This window comes from Chrysochloris asiatica, unplaced genomic scaffold (assembly GCF_000296735.1).
Source record: "Chrysochloris asiatica unplaced genomic scaffold, ChrAsi1.0 scaffold00001, whole genome shotgun sequence".
Classification (NCBI taxonomy): Eukaryota; Metazoa; Chordata; class Mammalia; order Afrosoricida; family Chrysochloridae; genus Chrysochloris; species Chrysochloris asiatica.
Genome location: NW_006408519.1, coordinates 60,370,208 through 60,377,601, shown reverse-complemented (window position 1 = coordinate 60,377,601; position 7,394 = coordinate 60,370,208).

Genomic DNA, 7,394 nt, shown 5'->3' with positions numbered 1-7,394 from the left:
TGAGAGACGAAGTTTGGCCATCTTGGCCTCTGAGGAGAGCTCTGGCTGCACTTCTTCCGAAACAGATCTTTACTCCTTAAGTCCACCTTTATCCTTACTTATTAGCAACTCACTTCAAAATGGGCCCATAGTAATAGGCATAGAGGCTAGGATTGATAATATATCACAGAATGGAACAAAATGGTTAGAAGTGACATAAATATCTGCTGTGCACTTGGAGAGTACTTGTTACTCATTTTGAAAACTCCATGATGGGAATACTGTGAGGATTTAGTCAGGCTGGTGTATTTTGTAAAGCAGAAGTTGAAGTCCTGGAACTAGTGACCAGAAAGAATATCCCCCCCCATCTTTGCCGTTGTTGTTGTCAAATGACATCAAGTCCATTCCAACTCATAGTGACTCTGTATAACGTTTCTGAGGAGAGGCTGGTAAGCTTGAACCACCCGCCTTGTGGTTCAAATCGACTTTGCAGTACAGCGCATTAACCCACAGCACAACACCAGGACTCATCCTTGTCATTATGTTAGATTCCCACGAACATTTCTACACATATTATTTAGTGACATTGGTTACTATTTTCACAATGTGTCAGCATTCTCATTAATTCCCTCTGGTTGCTCTATTATTAGTAGTCTAGTTTTCTTGTTCCCTTACTTTCTTTTTGTTGCTCCCACCTTCTTGAAACCAGAGGACATGGCCCTTCTTTCCAGATACTGCTGACTCCTTCAAGGCTACATAGAATGAATATGTGGTCAGAGGAGGCCAGGCAAAGGAGTTATAGAAATTTTGCAAAATTTTGCCTTTTTCCTGTCATCATTTTCAGTGTTCTTGCCCTGGTTTTTGTTGATTAAATCATAATCATTTAAAAAATACTGAAGATGACTAAGCATAAGTATATTCTTCCAAGATTCTTTTGAGTAATGTCAGTGTCCTGATTAGAAATGCTAGGGGGTCAATGTGTGTGCTTGTGTGCACGCACATGTATACACACATGTGCACAACCTCTGACACATATAGTCACCCTTACCTGCCTTTGTAGTGCTCCATTCTCACCCCACAGAAAACATGATGAATTCACATCCTGAGAGGGGTGTACCACCAACCAAATCTGACCAGAGGAAACCATTTCAATTTAATCAGAGGTCTCCTGTGGTTGAAGTTTACAAGGAGTGCTGCCAAAACCCACTCTCTTGGCAGACAAACTCTGCAGACTTCAGGCCTCTTGGAGGGGTGAGAGAGTTTCTTATTTTCAAAAATGTGTCGATCCAAGATGTTTGTATTATTCAACCCTGTTTTTCCTATGGATTGATGGAGTGGGGGTGGAAAGTTCTTTCCTTGTTCCTGATATTTTCCAGAGATCAAAATTAAAACACAATGCATTACAGTAATCAGCAAGCCCTCAGAAGAATTGCATGTACTTCTGATTTCTATAAAAACCCACACAACACATCTTTAACCTTTAATTATGTGCAGAAGTACACAACTGAGCAAGGAGATTTATATCCCAGTACAGCTAGCCACTTACTAATCCTTCCGCATATTTAGTAGGTATTTGGAGGACCATCAGCACCAGCAAGTGTTGTTCAATCACTCATATGTATTGGATCTTCTACCAGACATGGTTCTGAGGAGCTAGCAGAATTAAATTTCTGCTCTTTGAGACATTTTTGTGGAGACCCACAACCTGAACATGAATACACTTATAATATATGTCAATTAATCATATATGCTTTTCTTTACTTAAAATAGCAAGTATGATTTCCCAACTGTAATCCAGACCCACCATGCATCTGTCAGTTTGTTGTATTGGGCTAGTTTGCATGTTGCTGTGATGCTGGAAGCTATGCCACTGGTATTTCAAATACCAGCACGGTCACCCACGATAGACAGATTTAAGAAGAGCTGGTTGGTGGGTCCTACTTAAAATATAGCAAGTGGTACAAAAGAAAGAAATGCACTCGGAGCTAAGGAATCACAACTCAAGTGCCATATAAAAGATCTCAAAAATGTCACTTGTGCCATGAAAGAAAGCCTAGTTTCCTATAGTAGTAATAATCTAGAAGCAATAAATGGTGGAGGTTTTTCTTTGGAACATATTGTTGTTACGTGCCGTTGAGTTGGTTCTGACCCATAGCGACCTTGTACAGGGTTTCTGAGAAGTGGCTGGTGAACTTGAACCACTGACCTTGCAGTTCAAACCCTTATCTTCAAAAGCCAAATCCAGAGTCTTAATGTAAGACAGGCTGAATTACAATGCTAGCTCAACTCCCGATCTGGAATGATTGCTAAAATAAGGGCATTGGTTGGTAAGAAATGGGATCCTGAAACTTGGGATGGGGACATTTGGAAAGATAATCAGGAAGCTGGGGACGTGTTGTTGTAAGTGCCTTCGAGTCAGTTCTGACTCAGCGACCCCATATGGATTTCCAAGGAGCGGCTGGTGAGTTTGAACCATTAACCTTGTGGTTCAAACTGACCTTGCAGTCCAGTGCTTTATTCTACAGTGCTATACCAGGACCAGTAAATTCCACTGACTCACTCTTTCCAACAGCCCCAACCTCTCCCATCTGAAGAGGTTACTCCATTATCAGTAAAAACATCTCTTCTGCCCAGTTTTGAAGAGAGTAACTCAATTGTGCCTGCTGAGATGATGCCTGAGGCATTTCCTGGCATCACCTAGGGTAGATGTCTTGCAAGATATTGCTGAATGTTCTCGAGAAAAACCTCCACCAATTAATGCTTCTAGACATATAAGTAGACTTAAGTTCCATCAAGCCCCAAAAGGTGAAATTCAATTTCTGACCCAGGAAGTATATTAACTTCAAAAGATCTGCTTTATTTTTACAATATGTACACATAAAAGCTAGAAGAATATGTGTGGGAATGGCTATTAAGGGTGTGGGATAATGTTGCAAGGAACATAGGGTTGGATCAGTCTAAGTTTATTGATATGGGCCTGCTAAGCACAGATTCTTCAGTTTAAGAGGTTAGGAGAGGATGAATGTAAAGCTAATGGTCTCCCATGTAAACTATCACATAATTCACAATAAAAGATTAAAAATAAAAAAAAATAGGTTACGAGAAGATCTAATAGTTTACTTGGCTATAGCATAGATTGTGTTGTTGTTGTTTTGTTAAGCGCCATCGAGTTGATTTGACCCATAGCTACCCTGTATAGGGTTTCCAAGGAGCAGCTGGTAAGCTTGAACTACTGACCTTGTAGTTCAAATGACTTTGCAGTCTGACACATTAGCCCACAGCACCACAACAGGACTCCATAGATTGTGTTATTATTGTTTTTAAGTACCATGGAGTCGGTTCAGACTCATAGTGACTCTGCACAGGGTTTCCAAGGCTGTAAATCTTTACAGGAGCAGAAAGCCTCATCTTTCTCCTGTGGAAGAGCTGGTAGTTTTGAACTGCCAACCTGGAGGTTAGCAGCCTGATTGGTAACCACTATGCTACCAGAGTTCCTTATAGATTGTGTTGTTGTTGTTGTTATGTGCTGTGGAATCGGTTCTGACTCATAGCGACCCTGTACAGGGTTTCTGAGGCTGTAAATCTTTACTGGAGCAGAAAGCCTCATCTTTCTCCTGCGGAACAGCTGGTAGTTTTGAACTGTTGACCTTACAGTTCACAGCCTGATTCGTAACCACTACGCTACCAGAGAGTGGCCTGCAATTAAGTTGAAATACCAGACCTGCCTTGGTATTCTGTTGAGGAAGGAATCCAAAGGATTTGGGAAATTAGCATGTTAGATTGGATTTATGAGGATAAACCCATCAACCCACATATGGAATGCCCAGAGGATACATCTTTAACCACAGTAGTGAGGAAGAAGTTTGTGAAGAGAGCCTCGACATCCTTGTAAACTGCTGTGATTGCTATATTATGTAAACCAGATTGGACGCTAGGAACTGTCCTAATTGAATGAAGACACCTAACAGACCAAGGGAACACTGAATGGTTTAGAATTAGGAAAGGTGTGCTTCAGGGCTGTATTCATTCACCATACTTACTCAATCTGTATGATGAGCAAATAATTCAAGAAACTGGGTTATGTGGAGAAAAATGGCATCAGGGTTGGAGGAAGGCTCATTAACAACCTGTGATATGCAGATGATACAACCTGACTTGCTGAAAGTAAAGAGGACTTAAAATACTTACCGATAAAGATATAAAACCACAGCTTTTGGTATGGGTTGCACCTCACCAAAAAGATAACAAAAATCCTCACCACTGGACCAGTAAATAACATCAAGATACATGGAGAAAAGACTGAAGATGTCAAAGACTTCATTTTGCTCAGATCAACCATCAACACTCATTGAAACAGCAGTCAAGAAATCTCAAACAACATATTGCATTAGGCAAATCTGCTACACAAGATCTCTTTAAAGTGTTCAAGAGCAAAGATGTCAGTTTAAGGACTAAGGTGCAACTGTGTCAAGCCATGATATTTTCAATAACCTCATATGCATGTGAAAGTTGAACAGTGAATAAAGAAGATTGTAGAAGAACTCATGTGTTTGAGTTATGGTGTTGTAGGACAATATTGAAAGTATCATGGACTGCAAAAAGAACACACAAATCTGTGTTGGAAGTGCAGCCAAAGTGCTCCTTAGAAGCCAGGATGGCAAGACTTTGCCTCTCATACTTCGGACATACTATCAGGAGGAATCAGTCCCTGGAGAAGGACATCATGCTTGTTTAAGTACAGGGTCATTAATAAAGAGGAAGCCCTCCAAGGAGACGGACTGGCACAGTGACAGCAGCAATGGGCTTAAATATAATAACGACTGTGAGGTTGATGCAGGACTGGGCAGTGTTCCATTCTATTGTGCATAAGGTGGGTATGAATCAGTATGGACTCGATGGCACCTAACAATAACAACAACAATCACAATGGGACTGATTAGACCCCATAGTGGTAGGGGCCAAGTGGCATCACTTAATCAATGAAGACAAGGTGGCTGTGGTTACTGTTATGGATAGTAGAATCAAAGTACTGATCAGAATAGCCTGACTCATGTGGATCTATGGCATTGACTAATTAGATAGAGTGTCCCTAGGAGTGAAATAGATGGAAACCTTTCTTATTTTAATATTTTGTTTAATAAAGGTTTCTATGGTTTTCTAGCAACACTTTTTGATGTATCCTCTTAATTTCACTTACATTTACCTTTGTAAAGTAAATGGGAAGGAAATGGAAAGAGAGATGAAGATAAAAGGAAATGTCAGGCATGCTTCCGGTCTTGAAAATAGAAAGGATGTGGAAATTAGAAGAAATTGAGGTCAGACTAAATAAGTAATGCTGAATACCAGGGATGCTGGTTCCCTTGCAAACCAGTTTGGCTACTCAAAAGAAATGGCCACTTGCTTGGGCTTGACAATCACTGATGGGAGTAAACACAGGTTTCTCCTGGGTCCAAGTCCATGTTCATGACCTCACGCCACACCTTTAGTCAAATTTGTAGCTAAACAATTACTATATTGGCAACAAAATTCCAAGAACAAATGGAAAAAGAAACTGTTATTTCTTAATAGCTTTCGTTTTCCTTGGGGAAATAATATATATTATAACATGCATAATGGTGCTTGGTAAGTAATGTGGAGTCATTTCTGATTCACAGAGAACCTGAACAGGGTTTCGGAGGCAGGAAATCTTTGCGGGAACAGAAAACCTCATCTTTCTCCCATGGAGTGGCTGGTGGGTTTGAACCATGACCTTGTGGTTCACAGTCCAGTGTTTATTCTACAGATCCATCACACTCACAACATGCATAATTGTTGTTATTGTTCTTAAGTGCTGTTGAGTCGGTTCCAACTCATAGCTATCCTGTATAGGGTTTCTGAAAAGGTCCAAATTATGTGATGACTCCCATTATGACACATAGATTATACAATAGTATAATATTCTAGAGGGGTTTTCCTCTCCAACTGTGAAGATGTTAATACTGAAAGAAATTTATAAGACAATGTTGTTGTTGTTGTTTAGGGCAGTCGAGTTGGTTCTGACTGACAGTCAACCCTGTGCAGGGTTTCCAATGAGCAACTGGTGGCTTTGAACCGCCGACCTTGTGGTTCACAGTCCAGTACTGATCTGACAGTGCCACACCAGGACAATTAAGCTTTGCAAAAACATTAGACCTCTCTGATATTGAAAGAGATGTGTTCTAGACTATAGAATCTCATAGGTAGCTATCCAATAATACCTGCTATATTTGCAGTTGGTTCTTGATGTTCAACCCCTACAGCTGGGTTGGCTTGGTTACTGGCACTTCAGACTACTGATGTGGCACTGTAGGATTAGCTCTGGATTGTGAACCACAAGGTCAGCAGTTCAAACCTACCAGCTGCTCTTCAGAAACCTTATACAGGATTGCTATGAGTGGGAAATGACTTGATGTCACTTAAAAAAACAAAATGTAAATACCCCTGGGAAAGGTGTTCATCTTCATTGTAGTGTGGTTGTGAAGGCAGAAAGGAGAGAGGGACACCATAAGTGAACTTGGTTCTAGTTACAGCTCTGTCACGGAATTTCTGTGATTTTAGACAAGACATAGCACCTCTTTAGATTGCAACAACCTCCTAGCTGTATCAAGGAATTTTATTAGCGCTCCAATGTTCCTTTCTGGTTCCATTTCCCTGTATTTATGAGGAAATACCATGTGGGCAGGAGCATTTTTGGAATGGGATCAGAGTGAGCAGGTTTCTATCCTCAAGGCAAACAGCCCCAAATTGGAAGGCACCAAACACCAAACTTTCCTTATATCACATTTCTTGAATAACTCCTTAAAACCAGGACTTGGAACTGGCTCATTCTGCTTTGACCCACCACTGAGAATTTGTGATTCTGCCCCAGATCTACTAAATTAAGATCTACATTTAATAAGATATCCAGGTGATACTTCTGTGTCCATAAGTATCTTGTTACAATGTGGAGTTTAATTCAGCATATCTGGGGCGGAAATGTAAATTTTCAGCGGGGGGGTTGAACTAGAATGAACTGGTTTGGAGCCCTGCTTAAAACATCCTTTAAAATCAGCCAGTGTCACTCTTTGTCTCTCTGGTGTGATGGGACAGCTGTGTCTGTGATTATTCAGCCTATTAGTCTTACGTCATCTCAAAAATTTAATAAGCAGAAACAGTGACATGCAACAAACCTACATCTGGAAGGAAGCAACTTGACTTGAGTCCAAAAAATATACATAGCATGATGCAGTTATTTATATGAGACGTTGAACATTTTGGAAGTTATGGGTTATCCATCTGGAGATGTCCAGTAGGCAACTGGAAATCTGAATCCAGGCTGAGGAAAGAGCTGCATTTAGAAGTTGTTTATATATAGGTAGTAGCTGATGCCTATGACCTCTTAATATATATATATATAT